The sequence below is a fragment of the Papio anubis genome, chromosome 5, assembly GCF_008728515.1.
Source record: "Papio anubis isolate 15944 chromosome 5, Panubis1.0, whole genome shotgun sequence".
In the NCBI taxonomy this organism is placed as follows: domain Eukaryota; kingdom Metazoa; phylum Chordata; class Mammalia; order Primates; family Cercopithecidae; genus Papio; species Papio anubis.
In genome coordinates, this window is record NC_044980.1 from 54,217,848 (window position 1) to 54,236,652 (window position 18,805).

General features: G+C 35.5%; 1 protein-coding gene across 9 annotated transcripts in view; it reads right to left on the reverse strand.

Annotated features, from left to right (window-relative positions):
- Positions 1–18,805, reverse strand: part of PDE4D (phosphodiesterase 4D) — a 1,533,637-nt gene that overhangs the window by 619,129 nt on the left and 895,703 nt on the right. The window lies entirely within an intron of this gene.

The window sequence follows — 18,805 nt, forward strand, 5'->3', positions numbered from 1 at the left end:
GAGCTATGGTGTAATCTCAGCTCTACTAGAACAAAGACTGGTTTCTTGTTTTGTTTTGTGGTTTTTAAAAATTTTAATCCCACAGCAAGCACAAGAGTAAGTGAATTTATATTAACTACCCTTATATGAGGCTGATTTAAGAAAAAACTCAATTAATCGATAAACTACAAACTCAGAGTAAACCAAAATACTGTAATTCAACATTTTCATTGAAAGATTGCTTAATGCATCCAGAATCAGAGCCAGAAGTATTAAACTAGTCAGTGTCCCATGTCCTTTTCCAATAAAGCCCTTTCCTCTCATGGTTATAGGGTTATGCTCATAAGAGTGAAGGTTTTCAAACTAAGTTCCTGGGAACCCTATGGTTTTTCAAAGTTGCATCAGGTCAGCTCAGGGGCAAGGTACTTTGTGTTGGGTCTAGGAAGCCAGGTACTTTGTGCTGTTTTAACAAGAGTTCTTCTGCTTTAACTAGTTTTATCTCAAAGTTTGATTATATATACAAAGAAAGTCTGGCTCTTTAAAAAAATTTACAAAAACATAATGTATAAATACAGAATAGTTTCTACGCAAATTCTTATCTTTGTATTATCAGTTTCAATATTTCGTACTCTTAAAATGCCTTCAACTTACAAACTTCCTTCACAATGAGCATAATAGAATGATTAAGTTAAACCTTTATGCTAGTATAAGCATAGCATAATAAAGTCACACCCTAGTTTCTGAGGTTGGGTGTTTCCTAAACTCTTTAGTCACTTGTACTTATCAGAGGGTGTGATGAGTTACTTCACTGATTTTCCCTGAGTTTCATTTTCAGAAAGGAACTTCAATGCCAAATGTTAAGGTATATTGTTTTGTCACCATCGCATTTTGGTATAATCAATAGCTAATGTCAATGTTTGCCTCCTAAATGACTTTGATGAAATAAAATTGAAACTCCTATATATTTAGACATCAAACAACAAAGACCTAAAAGATGACTTATTTATCTTATATGAATACCAACAATCTGTTGAGATATGTTTGGAAAGTCCCCATTCTTTCAAGAGACTGGATTACTTTTGTGCCTCAGATGTCAAAAACAAAACACTTGGTCACTCTATTCTACATATTGGGTTCATATAAATATATTTACACATACAAAAACATCTATGTACTTTTCTTAGCATATTCTATATACTATTTATAATAGTATAAATATGTTATACACTAGGATGTAGAAGCTACAGTCACCTGGATATCTTGCAGGATGTGACTTCTTGCCTCAAGCTCCCCCCATAAATATATATTTTTTACCGATAAAAAATAAAATTTACATGTGCTTTTCACATGTATGTATGTATGTGTAATTACATATTTTTTTCTTTTTATTGCATATATCATCAATAAAGAGGTGAGAGTGCCATTAGAATGAGACCGGAAGTGACTGTGCCCTCAACCCCACCTCCCAGCAAGAAAAGAACATTCAAGACCAGATTCTCTATCCCACTTTTATAGAAAGCCAATCCCCCAGGAACAGAAACAGTGTCTTCTTCTCTATATTTATGACACCAAAAACATTGTTGGTACTCAGTCAATGTTAACTAATAACCATGTTGATAGTCATGACTTTCCACTTCTGGCAAGTTCTAGCAAAGTCTGAAGGCATGCTGTTCTGCACATTTATAACTGAAATAAGAGAAGCCTTTCATGAAGCCGCGGTTTCAATTGCTGAGAGTCAGGGAACTGCATCACGTTTCAGCAAGTTGCTAGTAGCTACTTTGTTCAATTTCTACATATTCTCATAACCCAGGGTACAATCGCCAATTGGAAAAGAAAAGATAAATTCATTAAACACCTAGTTTCATCACCTAAAACCAACAAAAATGCTTTGTGGGACTTTTCATGATTCAATTAGTGTAACAAACCATTTTGGATCATATTCCTCAAGCTTAAATCTTCTAATCTTAAATGATGAATACTTTTACAGAAAAAAATTCATAATATGAAATATATTTCATAATTGGAATATTTAGAATGCTTGCTAAATTTCACTTTTAATATTTTTTTGTAAGTAGAAGACTTAGGATGCCTAATACTAAAATACAAAGAAGGCACTTAATATTTATACTTAAAAATCAAATGTGGAAAAATGTTCACAGCAAGTTTAAAGACAAAAAAGTCAAACATGTATACTGTCTTGGAGTCCTAAGATGTGAACCCTTATTTTCAGGTTCTGCCTTTTACTTTTTGTGTAATTTTGACCAACTCATTCAACCTCTTTGAGACACAATTTCCTTATCTATAGTATGGAAGTAATACAAACTCTTAGATTATTATAATTTTAATAATTTTAACTTATAATTTTAAATATTTTAATTATAGAAAAATACTTTTTAATAAGATGAGTTCTTTAAATGTTGTTTGCATACACTTTTAAAATTTGCTTAGTAAAATATAATAAAATACCAATCATTTGTTTTGCAATTCACTTGAATCAAAATGGAAAAAAAATAAAAAATACAAATAATGTAATGTCAAAACTACTTCTGAAATGGAATTGCATTTCATTTATATCTTAAGCTTTTCTAAAGGCTTTGTATCATATTTGTTTAGAAAATTCAAAGGAGCAAAAATATTTCTCATGTAATAAAGCCCAACTTCAAAACCTACTCATATTATCAGCTGGGTATGGTGACTCACACCTGTAATCCCAACACTTTGGGAGGCCGAGGCAGGAGGATTGGAGGATTGCTTGAGGCCAGGAGTTCCAGACCAGTCTGTGCAACATAGCAAGACCGTATCTCTAGAAAAAAATTGAAAAATTAACCAGGTGTGGTAGCACACACCTGTAGTCCTAGCTACTCAGGAGGCCAAAGTGGGAGGACTGCTTGAACCCAAGAGGTCAAGGATGCAGTAAGCCAAGACCACACCACTGCACTCCAGCCTAGGCAACAAGCAAGATCCCATAAAAAAAACACTTATACACAAACACACACACACACATACTCCCTTTCTCTTTCTCTCTCTTTCCGTCTCTCATATTATGGAATATTATAGATTCCTACAAACGACTTGGGAAAATATTTGAAATAATGCTAGTTAAAAATAAAAACTCTCTGACTTGCAGAATAATATCTTGAGTATAAATTTATCAATTTAAATATATGTCTGTGCTAATATACAAATTTATATCAATGCAGAGGTAAAGAACTGGAAGGATACACACCAAACTATTGACAAACTGATTACCCTTGAGATAAAGTAGTACAAGTGGAAGCATTCAAAAAGGAAGCATTAGAAAAGGATTTCCACCTTTTATTGTACATATTTCTAAATAGATTAATCTTTTAAATGTGAATATGTTCATGTGTTATTTGCATAATTCAAACAGCAATGAAGAAAAATATATATTTAGTATTTATTATGGAAGAATAGTCATTCATAGTTAACATCTAAAGATTGGAATATCAAACCCAAGTTTCTAACATTTGGCAGATAGACACTTGAAAAATCTAACCTCTAAACTCAAAGCTGGATAGTTAAATTCAAATATATATTCAAGGATTCAGATAGTCTACTAATATTATTAGCTAAAGCAATACCAAGTCTAAAAAATATACACGAATAGCTGATTTATTTTTGTTTTCCATGTCCAGATGAACACTGTAGCTGGTGCTGGAAGCAGTATTCATTCAGAGCTGGATCCTATCAATGTTAAACCTATGTCTACTTCCTAGATGAAACATCTGATCAAATATCCTGATCTTATCATATGTTTATTTCACTCCAGTTCAAATGTGTGGGTATCTGCAAAACTAGATTTTAGCCTGACCTCCAGTTTCCTTTAAACAAGATAATAGTTGCTGGACCAACCATACCAAGAATGGTTTAGGCCAAGAATGAAGTCATTTTGAGCAACACAAAGAGAAATGTTGGCCAGGCACAGGGGCTTACGCCTGTAATCTCAGCATTTTGGGAGGCCGAGGTGGGTGGATCACCTGAGGTCAGGAGTTCAAGACCAGCCTGACCAACATGATCAAAACTGATTTCTGCTAAAAATACAAAATTAGCTCGGTGTGGTGGTGCATGCCTGTAATTCCAGCTATTTGGGAGGCTGAGACAGGAGTCTTGCTTGGAGAGAACCCAAGAGGCAGAGGTTGGAGTGAACCAAGATCGTAGCATTCCACTCCAGCCTGAGCAACAAGAGTGAAATTCTGTCTCAAAAAAAAAAAAAAAAGTAAGAAAGTTGTAAGAGTGCATAGCTGTTCTTTCATTTATCCTGATTAGATGTATCCAAAATAGATTTTCTTTCACTGGTGATTTAATTGATTGTTACCGATTGATAATTTAATTAAACCTTTGATGACAGATCTGTCGCTCACCCTCCCAGTAAAAAAGTAACATAATCCAGTTTTCAGTTCCTCACATAAGGAGGTTGGAAGTTGCCAATCTGTACTAACAACAAAAAGGTTGAACAAACTGAAAAATCAACTCTTCTTAGATCCATGAGAGAAGTGAGGTCACATGGCAAACTTCTGCCCAAACCACTGGTGGAGACAGACAGTAGGATATGGAGAATCACAACACACTGGAGCAGAAACCTCCAAGAGAACCAGTGCTGGGGTAGAAAAACCTGAACTATAATTGACAAATCATTAGAGGCTGGGTGCAGGCAAGTCTGAAAGTTGAAAAACTCCAGAGGAACCCAACAATAGGGAGGTCCCCGCGATTCTGTGTGTTTTATCTCCAGGAGTGCTACCAAGTTCTCACAGTAAATATTGGAGAAAAGATTCTCTCATGCTTCCAGCAAGAGAGGGAAAAAGTAAACATTTTTAAATCTGCTGAAGCGTGGTTCTTCCTGAGGAGAAACTGGTTAATCAGAGCCTAACCTGCTGGGGATTTTTGTTCCATTTTGTTTTGTTATATGAGAGCCTCACTGACCTGGGGAAAGAAAAATGCCCAACTCCAGCCCACTCTAGCCTACCATGTGGGAGAAAGGAAATACTCAATTCCAGCCCACTTGAGCCATTCTCTCCCACCTATGGTATAAGAAAAAAAAAAAAAAAAAAAACCTGAAGAACACTTAGGAGATTCACAATCCAGAGGCCCAGGCTCACCAAAAGACTGAAACTTAATATAGGATGATAGAAAGCTTCCCCTCCACTGCCCACCTTACCACCACCCACATAACTTTTTTTTTTTTTTTTTTTTTTTGAGGCAGAGTTTTGTTCTTACTGTAACCTCCGCCTCCCGGGTTCAAGCAATTCTTCTGCCTCAGCTACCCCAGTAGCTAGGATTACAGGTGTGTGTCACCAAGCCCGGCTAATTTTTGTGTTTTTAGTAGAGATGAGGTTTCACCACATTGGCCACGCTGGTCTCAAACTCCTGACCTCAGGTGATCCGCCTGCCTCCACCTCTCAAAGTCCTGGGATTACAGGCATGAGCCACCACGCCTGGCCCACCCACATAACTTAAGGCCTATTTACAGGAGTTCCTTTTATCCAGTACATGCCCAGCTACGAAGAAAAAATTGCAATGCACAGTTAAAGGCAAAGAACACAGTTTAAAGAGACAGAAGAGGTATCAGGACCAGACATTCCAGAGATGTTGGAATTATCCATATGATACAAAAATGGCAGGTATACGTTAATATACATTTGTGCAAACCCATAGAATGTGCAACACTAACAGTAAATTCTAATGTAAACTATATGCTTTAGTGAATGATGTATCAATGTAGGTTCAGTTGTAAAAAATGCACTTTAGTGGGGGGATATTGTTAATGGGGTGTCTATGCATGTGTGGAGGTTGGAGTAAATGGAATATCTCTGGACCTTTCTGTGAATTTTGCTGTGAACCTAAAATTGCTTTAAAAAATGAAGTTTTTGCAAAGTTACATGACAAGCATTAATATTTTATACCCAGAATATGCAAAATTTTTATACAATTTCAAATTTATGGATGCTAAAATTGCTATTAGTAATGTCAATGGATTCCATTTCCTTTACAACTGCTTGAAGCAAAGACGTAATTTTCTCAAGAACGTTTAACAGACATTTTGACAATCTTTATAAAATCTGTAACTTATCACATAGTTTCCTTTTAAATAGATGCAATATCATTTAAAGTTTCATTTTTAAGAGGAAACATTATTTCATTTAGGAAACCATGCAAGTTCAACATGGGAAATACAAAAATAAAATAAACACACAAGAAAGAATCAAGTCATCCATAATTCCACTCCCAAAAGACAAGTCAGTATATTTCCTTCCAGTCTTTCTCCCCTTCAGGAATAGTGGATTTACCACCAATTTTTATGTTGTTGTAAGAATATTTAACTGACCTCTGAATTTGGTAAAAAGTACTGCCTGAGAAAGAACTCTTTTATTTGCCAAATGGCACATGGTAAAGAAGTTACCATGAAAATACTCAAACCTCTCCACTCTCACAGGTTTACTGGGGAAGGCAGTTCAGTCAGATGGGGCTTACAAAAGTTATTATTCTCTTTAAAACCCTTGTGATGAACTTTTACCAGTAGATAGTCTCAAGAGGGTATTCCTCTGGATGTTTCTATTCTTAACTCTTTAGTTTTGATCCACCTTTGGGTCTGCTGGTATATTTCTTTTAAAAAATCTTAAGTAGTATATTGTTGCATATACTACTATAGTAGTAGGACATAGTAGATGTATTGTATGGTCCAGGTAAAACTAAGAAATTATTTTTACCTACTTTTAGAATGGAATACGATGTGTGGTCTACCATATATATTGTCAATCTAATTTAATGCTTCTTTAATATTCTGCCAGTACTGGTTTTTAGTACTTTTAAAAAATTATATATATATATATTTTTTTTTTGCAGTGTTTTCAGTCACTTTATTAGGAAGCTGGAAGAGGCTGCATCAGAGGCTGCAGGTAAAATGCCATTTAAAATCCAAAGGCCCCATCAACCACTTCTAACATGTGCACATATATAGTTACACATCATTGACAGTTAACAGAGTTAGGTATAAAAGCAAATATGACTATGTTATTTACAAATACATATATTTGTGTATATCTAACATAATACACAGGCACATAAATGAAACATTAAAAATTAAAATATTTCATTTAGCAAACTATGCAAGTTCAACATGGGAAATACAAAAAAAAAGAAACACACAAGGAAGACATATATATATTTCAGCATCTTGTATTTACTATGTAGAGACATTGACACTCCATTTTTGAGTTATTTTTGAAATAGATGACTAAGGATTATCATTAGCATGTAGTAGGGTATATAAGGGTATTGGGGTTTTCTGGTCTGTTTTGTCCTTGGTATATCCTCTAATGCCTAGAATAGTATCTGGTACATAATAAGGACTCAGTTGAGTCCTTATTATCTTGACATTGACTTTTTTAGTATTTTATTATCATAAATATTTAATAAATCAGTCTCTATACCGAACATGATTACTTATGTCTGCCTATAGTTCCTTCTAAAGACCTTGCCTTTTCTGCACTTCACCATTATAAAATGTGATGGGAATAAGCATGACAACTTGACTCACTGGCATCTGCTTCATTTACTGGGCAGCATTGCTCTTTGGAATATGAAAGATCCTAAGTGAAATTGAGACACTAGTCAGTTCAAGGTGGGGTTGAACCAAAATGTCCTGTAGACTCAGGGGCTGAAGTTACCATTTTGGGTTCAGTGCAAACTGATAACTAAAGAGAGAGTGGCAATTACAGAGAGAAGGCAGGAAACAGCAGAAACACAGAGACAAATGAAATCGGTGATTATATGGCCCCAAAGAGAGTAGCTGCCTTAATTTCAGTTTTCCTAATCCAATAGACCCTGCTACACTTGTTTCTGTGAATTTCTGTATCTTCATAGTAACTATGTTCCCTCCTTCCTACAGGAGCTAGTCTGAGTCAGTTTCCTTTTTTTGCAATCAAAATTGTGATGAGTCATCATATAAGAAACCTTATGTTGCTATTCATAAATTATTTCCTTCCCTCCTGAAATAAAGTCATCTAAAATTAATGCTATATTGTAATATTGAATAGCCACAAAGAATGAACTTGACATTGAATTAATGGTTACATGGGGGCTTAAATTAAAATGCACAGAGTGGCGTTAACAATGTATCTACATCTACATCCACATCTAGATGTTCTGGAGACTGTTCTTTTTCTCTGACTGACATCTATTACACTTCCATTCAAAATATTAGCTTTTCATTTTCTCAAATCCCTTTTCACAGTTTTCTTCATTAAAATTCAGTTTGTTTCAGACAAGGAGAGGTGAGAGAGACAGAGAAAGAGAGAGAGAGAGAAAGAGAGAGATTATGGAAAAAGAGAAATACTGTGATATTTTTAGATTTATAGAGAGAATAATTTAGTACTCAAAAGGCAGAATTCCTTTTTAGGAAAAAAAAGGATATTCAGATAAATTTTTTCAATCAATCATTTAAAAGCTTAAAAATATAAAACTCTAATTAAACTAGAACCCAATAATTTAGAATGATTAATAGTTTCAAAGTCATATAGTATAATTAAGTAGAATAATCTTTGTATTTAAGTATTGAATAAATTCAAGGCTAGTTATTAAATACTAGTTTCCCATTGCAGACAGATGCCCTCTCATTCACCTAGCATTTTACATACTCTTCCTTGCTGTTTTTAACATTCTCACTTGAGGGTGAATCTATAATGCTGAGCACTTGAAACTTTTAACTCACCTGCCTCTCTCTATAATTGGCATATTCCATTCCTAAAAAAAAAGCGCAATAGACTATATAAATCACTTAATAGACTCAAAAAAGCAAAACATAAACAATACATTTCCCAAACTGATGAGACACAAAACTATTACTGTGAAACTGAATTGCCTAGCTCTTCTCTCTGGGAAGCACATTTGAAATGTGGGAAATAATTCAATGGGGAATATAATGTGATTTTATCTTTTTAGTTTTTAGTTCTAAGATTTGTAAAATACATAAAGACACAAAAGAGCTTTAAATTTTTCCACAAAATACAGTAGCAAACCTGATCAAATAGTAAATTCATTTTTAAGACTTCTCTTTTCTCACTGACCCTCCCTTTCCCTTTAGATTAGCAATCAAATAGGGACTAGAGCAAAAATAAAAAGCAGGAAGTGGGCAACACTGGACCTAGTTTTTGATGTCAGAATCCTCAGCAAGTTTTATTGATTTTTGAAATCCCCAACTCATTTTCAAAATGAAAGTGCAACAGGAAGCAGGACAAAGTTCATGAAAATATAAATGCACCTTTCTCCCTGTCTTCTATAACTACTCACTGATAAGAGGCACAGTCCATTTGAGATGAGGCTGCTGCCACTGTGTGTGTGGGAGGGTTGAATATTTTTTGTTCTGGGAGGAGCAACTGTGATAGCCCCAAATCCCTGACTGCCTGTCTTCATAGACTGCAGGTATAGTGTGCAGGTGATAGTGCTAAACTCCCAGCCCAAGGGAGTCCAAAGGAGGAAGCTATGAAGAAAAAGGAAAGTGAAACAGTGGACTGGGACAGAAGGACATTACTATTAATACTAATTTTCAGCCAGTACAGTGGCTCAAACATGTAATACCAGTGCTTTGCGAGGCTGAGGCAAGAGGATACTTTGAGCCCAGGAGTTCAAGGCTGCAGTGGGTGACAAAATAAGACCCCATCTCTAACAACATAAAAAATAAAAATACTAACTTTCCCATTCCCCTCAGTGACCTGCTGTTTTCCACACCTTGAATGCACCTCTCTTTTGGGATCCATTTGCTGGAACATAGATGTTTTGAAGATCGGAAGCATATTTGCTGGGAGGCATAAATAATTTTCCCCTCAAATATTAGACTAAGAAAGGGGAAGCATGCAAGAAAGATACAAATATGATATGGTATTGTCAGGGTAGTTAAAAATATTTGTAAATGTATATCAGTATCGTAACATACTTGTTGAAAATGAAAATGAGGACATGTAGTAGATGTAAAACGTTTTTCTTTCTTTCTTTTTTTTTTGAGCTCTTGTTGCCCAGGTTGGAGTGCAATGGAGCAATCTTGGCTCACTGCAACCTCTGCCTCCCGGGTTTGAGTGACTTTCCTGCCTTAGCCTCCCAAATAGCTGAGATTACAGGCACTACCACCACACCCAGCTATTTTTATTTATTTTTTATTTTTTATTTTTTATTTTTAGTAGAGATGGGGTTTCACCATGTTGGCCAGGCTGGTCTTGAACTCCTGACCTCAGGTGATCCGCCCACCTTGGCCTCCCAAAATGTAAAACACATTTTATTTACTTTTGCACTGTCCCTTTAAGCTTTATTTATAGAGAACATCTTATGACTTTTCTGGGTACTGTTAGGCAATAGAGAGCTTTGCATTCATGCTAAACCATTACCTCAGACTCCGTCCAGAAATTAGAATGTCAATTTCAAATTGTAACCCAAAACTCTAAACTTGATTGAACTTACATCTTCTCCTCTCTCCCAGCTGGGCCCACAGCAGAGTCTCTGCATGTAGTGGAGTAAGTGGGTGGTATTGAGACTGGGTTGTTCTTCCCCTTCCTTGGCTATCCAGACTGGCTAGCTGTTGGTATTGACTACTCTGGGATTGGAAGGCACAGAAAGAGGCAAGGAAAGGAAGAAAAGAGTTTTGTTTTGTTTTCTTGAATTAGTGCCATCATAAGATGGCATCACATGTTGGAGACCTGGCAGATGTTGAAAGCTGCCTCTTTGTCTCATGGTTACTTTTGTGGGTTTATCATTGGTATCCCTGCTGGGTCCGCTGGCTGCAGTTCCTTTAACTCAAGCAAGAGCCCTGTTTTCCAAGTGCTGCTGATTAATCAGCCCCCACCAAGGCCTTGGTTTTCTAGTGGTTCCATCCCTACAAACTCTAGCTCTTGGAGTCAAACTGCCTTTCCCAGATGGTTCTCTTGGGAAGGACATCAAATGGCTGAAGGCCAGGTCTCTCTTTGAGCTTGATGTGAATTAGATAACTGCAACCCACTTTAAGAAAGGGTAGGGTTGGACTCACAGCACTACTCAATTCTCTCTCTCTTAAAAAAATATCTTCACAAGTTCTTGCCCAGGCACGAAAGGGTGCATTTTCTGCCTTTGGTCCTGGTGTCTGGCTATGACTGTCCATCATGTGTAAATAAGGAGAATAAGTCTGAGCAAAATGACAAAGTGCTAAGATGGCAAAGGAGAACCTGGGTGATGTGTTTGAACCTCTTAATAACCAACGCTGGAATAGCCTACCTTGAAAGTTCATGTTATTAGACAGTATATTTTCCTCATTTGGTTTTGCTAAGCCATTAAGTTGGGGGCTCCAGACTTGCAACCAAAGGCATCTTAGGAAGTTTACCATAAATATTTATTATAACCCACACAAGGGGATGTCTCAGTAGGTAATCCAGTTAGACAGCAGAGGAAGCTTATGTTTCCTCACTTTTCTTCTTCTTTCCAAGTAGCTGGTGGGTGAGCTCATCTGCTACAAAACACACTTTAAAATAAGATATTTAAGTTAATTTTCAAATGGAAATTGCTATTATTGAAACAACAGTTGTGATAGCACCTGCGATAACAAATGTAAATAAAAACAAATAAAAGCTATGTTCAATTTGTGGACCCATCATTTCTCAGTAGGCTTGGATCTCTAGAGTTCATGGGGAGACCAAAGAGGTTTCTAATATTATAATGTATTGCCAATATCCAGGGCAACAATCACATTTCATCTTAGAAAATCAGAAGATGATGTATGTGCCAAAAACCTTTGGAAATTTAATTGTGCTTTATGCTGAATTCTGTTTGGAGGATCAAGCAAGGACCTATTTTACTGTTCCATCCTATGATGTGGGTGTGCTTATATTAAATCACTTTCAGAGAAACACTAGGTGACTAATTTGTGACAATGATATGTTTGCAGACTAACACATTCGTAAGAACAGCAGAATAATGAGCTAATTTGTAAAGTACCAGATGGAATTTACTGAAAGCTGGTGGCCTAAGCTACCATAATTGTCCTTTATAATCCAAGAAGTCATTTCTAGTAATCTTGCTACCCACAACATTGTTTTTGTATAAACAGGTCACAGTAGAACTAATCCTCTTCCTGTGAAGGCAGGCCTCTGTTATTTCAGTATGCTTGGAACTGGGGAGCTGCTGTAGTGTGTGGTTCTGCTCTTTCTTTTTTTTTAACTCCTATGTCTGAATGGCACCCTATAATGAGGGATCATTAATCTTAACTCTTCTGTAGCCCATGTCATTGTCATTGTTTTCTTTTGATGTTGTTTCTTCCATAATTCACACACATTTAGGTGTATTCAAATTTATACTTGCACTTTCTTTTTCCTCTATGTTTGTATGTTCCAGCTCACTGAAATTGGCATCAAATCTTCAGCACTTTTGAGATTGCCCATTCCATTTTTCCTTCCTTTCTCCAAAATCAATCCAGTGATTACTTTAACCCTCTTATCATTTAGTCTCACTCCCTCTCCTTTAGTGCTCAACCAAAACTTGAGATTTATAAACCTGAACCCCAATTTCAGCTCTTTCTCCATTACATTTCCTCAGAGCCCCAAGTATAAACGAGCTAACTTGTACTGCTAGGATAGTAGAAATTTTTCTAAAAGAAGAACTAGTATCAATTTTCCTCAAACTCTTTCAAAAACTTGATGGGGGGCAATACTTCCAAACTCATTTTACGAATCTAGCATTTCCCTGATACCAAAGCCAGAGAAGGACACTACAAAAAAAGTAAACTATAGGCCAAAGTTTCTGATGAACATAGATGCAAAAATCCTCAACAAAGTACTAGCAAATTGAATTTAAAAACACAATAAAAAGACGATTCATCATGATCAAGTGGCATTCATCCTAGGGATACAAGGATGACTCAGCACACACAAATCAATACATGTAATATATCACATTAACAGAACAAAGGACAAAAACTATATGATCATTTCAACAGATGCAGAAAAAGCGCTTGACAAAATTGAACATCCTTTCATAATAAAAACCCCTCAATAAATTAGGGATAGAAGGAATGTACTTCAACAAGCAAAGGCGATATATGACAATCACATAGTTAACACCATACTTAACAAGGAAAAGTTGAAAGTTTTTCCTTTAAGATCCAGAGCAAGAAAAGATGGCTACTCTTGCCACTTCTGTTCATTATAATGGAAATTGCAGAATACAAAATCAACATACAAAAATCAGTAGTGTTAATATACTCTAGCAGTGAACTATCTGAAAAAGAAATTTTTAAAATCCCATTTACAATAGCTACAAAGCTGTATAACATTAAAGATGACACAAATGAATGCAAAGATAGCTCATGTTCATAGATTGGAAGAATTAATATTAAAATATCCATATTTGAAGCAATCTACAAAACAATCTACAGATTCATTATAAGCCCTATCAAAATTCCAATACCATTCTTCACAGAAACAGAAAAAGCAATCCTAAATTTCATACGGAATCACAAAAGACACCAAATATCCAAAGCAACTTTGAGCAAAAAGAACAATGCCAAAGGCATCACATTGCCTGACTTCAAAATACACAACAAAGTTGTAGTAACCAAAACAGTGTGGTACTTACATAAAAACAGATACATAGACCAATGAAACATAATAAAGAGCCAGAAATAAATCCCTACATCTACAGTGAACTTATTTTCAACAAAAGTGCCAAGAACATACATCGGGGAAAGCACAATCACTTCAATAAGGGAAAACTGTATATCCACATGCAGAAGAATAAATATAAACCTTTATCTCACAGCATATAGAAAAATCAACCCATAGTGGATGAGACATAAATGTAAGAATAGGGGAAAAACTGGCATTGATCTAGGCAATGATTTTTTTAACATGACTCCAAAATCAAAGGCAACAAAAGCCAAAATAGACAAGATTGCATCAAACTAAAAAGCTTCTGCACAACAAAGGAAATAATCAACTGAGAGAAGAGACAGCCTACAGATTAGGAGAAAATATTTACAAGCTATACCTCTAACAAGGAATTCATATCCAAAAATATAAGGAACTCAAACAACTCAAGGGCAAGAAAATAACCTTATTGAAAAATGGGCAAAGGAACTAAAAAGACATTTTTCAAAAGACTTACAAATGGCCAACAGATACATGAAAAACTATTTAACATCACTAATTATCAGAAAAATGCATACTAAAACTACAATGAGCTATCACTTCATACAAGTTAGAATGGCTACTATCAAAAAGGCAAAAGATATTAAGTGTTGGCAAGAATGTGGAGAAAAGAGAACCCTTGTACACTGTTGATGGGAATGTAAATTAGTACAGCCATTATAAAAAACAGTATGGAGGTTCTTTGAAAAATTAAAAATAGAACTACCATATGATCCAGCAATCCCACTATTAGGTATATATCCAGATAAATTCTGCAGGATCTCATTCATATGTGAAATCTAAAACAGTTGAGCTCATAGAACTAGAGATTAGAATGGTAATTACCTGGGGCTAGGGCAACTGGAAATAGAGGTGCAAGTGTGATATTGATCAAAGGAAACAAAATTTCAGTTAGATAGGAAAAATAAGTTCAAGAAATCTATTGTACAATATGGCGATTCTAGTCGGTAACAATATGTTGCACTCTTGAAAAATGCTAACAGAGTGGATATTAAGTGTTTTCATCACAAAAATAACCATGTGAGTTAATGCATGTTAATTTTCTAGATTTAGTCAGTCTACGACGTATATATACTTCAAAACATCATGTTGTAAATGATAAATACACAGTTTTACTGGAAAGTTAAAAATATAGATGTAATTTTAAAATTTACTTAGCTGTATAGCAAGACATGCTGTATGTTTGAATACAGTGTTGTAATAACAGTTTTTCTGAAGAAAGCATGGTTTTGTGGAAGGAGCACAGGCTTTTAGTATCATCAGACCGACCTGAGTCTCTTATTACCACTTTATTTACCTTAGTCTCATTTCCCAACCTTAATCGAATCTTAATTTTTTCATCTGGAAAACAACAATGTTACATATTTCCTAGATTTATTCAGGGTTACATTAGAAGGTATAGATTAAATCATGTAGCACATGCAAGTACTCAATGCATAGGTGATTCCCTTGATTCCTCAAATGTTTGCCATTTAACCTGCTGACTGCAATGGTGAGAATTTTAAATTAGGGAAGCAAGAAAACAGCAGTGTAGCAATATGAGAAGGATGAATAACATAAGCTTCTAAGAAGCAATTACTAATGCAACGTAAGCTGGCAGGGTCGACTGTAAACAGCCATGGTATGGTTTTCGTATCATTTGCCTGAAGGAGAGTCTATAAATTAGAGTAAGACCAATAACCCAGAAGAAAAATGGGACATGGATGCAAATAAGCATCACAGAAGGGGAACTATAAACAGTCAAAAGCCATTTGAAAAGATCTTCAATCTCACTGATAACCAAAAAGAAATAAAACTACAATGAGGTATTTTGCTTATCACATTGGTTTAAGATTTTTTTTTTTTAAAGACTAAAAATATGCAGTGATTGTGAGGTGGCGGGAAACAGTACACCCTCATACAGTTGTTAGAAACATGGATTGGGAGAGACATTTTGGAGCACAATTTTAGCAAATTTTTAAAAATGTAAACCATACATACCATTTCAGAATAATTCCATTTGTAAGAGTTTATCCTACAAAAAAGATTGTTCAAGTGCACACAAACATACACACATACACACCCACATTCATTTTGGTGCTGCTTATAAGACCAACAAAACAACAACAAAAGTCTGTTTCTTTCTCTCTGACCAGATACTAAATTCCTGGGGAGAAGGTCAGACCTTTCTACCTCCTCCCTAGTAACTTCCAAACCCCTAAACATATAATTGGGTTGAAGGTGCTTAAAACTGCATATTGGCTGACAAAAGATCAGAATATTATTTTTTGTATAAAGACAATTATATAGATTTATAAAATTTGTAACTGATTTGCTATTTCCAAAGGTAAAAATCAGTATTCAATAATTGGCAATACAAAAGTTTATTTTTTTCTGTCTATTTGAAATTTGTGAACATTTTACACAGTAATTGACTTTTATCAACTTTCCAAATATAAATATTTCTTATTTATATTTCACATAATAATTTGTTATTTCTACAGACTCAAAGTATTTAAAATAAATCTAACATCCCATCAAACACAATTTTGTTCTTAAGTCTCTCTTTCTTATTTTATTCTCCAACCCTGCCTCCCATGGTATATACAAAGCTTTGCTTTGCTACCAGACTTTCTCTAGCATCAAAAAAATGTAGAAAGCACCGTCATTATAAGCTTAAATGGATATCATTTATCCCAGGAGTACAAAAATTCTCAAACAGGGGTTCAAACTCCTGTTACTATAATTCTTGGGCCTATCATTTCAACGAGAATCTAATTTTCTTGCAATAACAAATGGGGAGATGGGAGACAGTGTCTTCCAGTTACAAAGACCATGCTCCTGATATCATCAGCAAAGAGTACCTCTGGATCACTTTCACCAGAAGTGGGTTTGGGCCTTAGTTACCCCATCTGGACCAAAGTGACATGAATTTAAGTGTATTCATTAGTGAACTGTCTGATCTGGGCTATGAAACAGACTAAATGGAACTAATCCATCTAAAAGGGAAATTCATTAGACAGGTAATCAGCCCAACTTGGCTACTTTATTATAGATATAAAGAAAACGTTCTGTGGATGAGTGCATGTACTTCCTTGGATATTGGACATTGAATGTCTATAGATAGATCCAATATTAAAAATAAGATCCAATATTTAAAAATAAAATAGTACCTTCTTTTTCAGGGAGAACTATACTAAATAAGAAGAGTTGATATTCATATATTCATGTGTAAATACAGACATATATAGATATATACATATGTATATACATGAATATACATGAAGTAAGAGTGTTACAGTATTCTCAGAGGAATGTGCTAGGAAAACACCCTTTCATCTGTGTGAACCCCAGATCAACTGGGATAAATTCTGTATTTGTATGTTTCTTCTAGCACTATAAATTGAGCTGAGCTTCTCAAAAGAATACATTGTATTAATTGAAGGAATTCAATTAACAATTAACACAGAAACTAATTAGCTTCCTTCCACATACCATTGAGAAACATGCAACAGCACATTGGAAATGGCAGCAGGGGGAAAGTGAAATAAAGTTAATATTTTTTTCAAGTCTCTTCTGGGGAAGAATTTGTGCACTGAGACTTAGACAAGTTATTTCCTTTAATACAATAACCTTATAAAGCATGTACTAACATCCCCCAGTTTATGGATGATGAATCTGAGGAACCTAGAGAGGTTCAGTGACTTGCCCATGGACCTGGAGAGTAAATGGCTGAGCTGTGCTTGCACTCCAAAACCCAACTTTGCCCACCACACTGGGAGACCAGAATTGTTCTGTGGATTTGGAGAGGGCCGGACAGCACTGGTTGGAGGGGATGCCATTATGGAAAGAGTAGATGGAGTAATAAAGAACATAACCTTCATAAGTAGTAAATGCCAGGCACTGTGCTCAATACTTGACTCACCTTTCCTCATTTAATCTTCCACAAAACTACTACTAGTTTGTCCATTTTACAGCGAAGAAAACAAAGCACAGAATAGTTAAGCAAATCACCCTAAGTTACACAGCCAGTTAGCAAGTCTTACAATGAATTCATAATATTATTTAATTGTTTATTTTCCCTATATTTGTCTCTATTTTGTTTCCTATTTCTTTCTTACAGAAGGGGGGAAAAGGGACATGTTTGATAATTTACTGGTTTCATATACCTTGGGAAGTTTTAGTGCCTTTTGGTTAAAAAGTAACCAATATTTTTCCCTACGTTTCAGATGCCAAGAGGCTATTTACAGATATTGGGAGGTATTTTACTGACGTTCTGCTTATGTCAAAAGATACGCATAGAATTAGGCTGTAATTTGATTCCTAACCCTATTGATGACTTCCTAAATCCTCATCAAAAACATCTTGTTTTAGTTCCTCATGTGCAATATCAAAATAAAGAGGTGTCTTTGTTTAAAAATGCTAATATATGATTTGGCAAAGGCTGACATTTTATCTTGTCTCCTTGGCTGCTGTTTTGGGATTATTCATCTAGCATTGAGTGAGTGCCCAGCATCCGTGCCCCTCCCCTTTCCTATTTATTATCAGGCTGCTGCAGTGCAGCATTGAAACATCTGATCATTTAGATCATTAAAAATCAATCCAATGACCAAAGAGTTCTCTACGTTTTAGAGAAATGACAGAAAGTGCAGTATTAGATTGCTATTAACTTGCTCTGGGTTTTCTTTTTACAGCTGCCAGGAAAGTCATTTGGTAAAATTGATTAAACCAGCATGCCAAGGAGAGAGGAAAAGAGCAGAGAAATGCAAACACAGTGAGCTTGGAGGGGAGGGCAATGTTTTTCTTGGGAATGAAGTGAGATGTCACTACAGGAGGCAGCAGGGGGTAGGTGGGAGAAGAAACCTTGCATATAGTGAGCATACTATACTTAGAGGTATAAGAGATTCAAGATGGTAGGATACAAGGAACCACAATGGAGAAACAATAAAGGAAGAAGGAATGAAAAGGAAGCAAGCTATCCATGTGCTTCTAACATACTGTCTGCATTGGTTACACTGCACAGTTTGTCTGAATTAATCCAAGAGACATCACTGGAACAATAAGAAGAAGCTGATTTGAGGATTTCCATAGATAAAGCTCTTTCAATAGCAGGACTAGGAAGGGAAGAGTGCCTAGTTTCCTACACAGTGTGGTTTATTTCTGTGAGAACA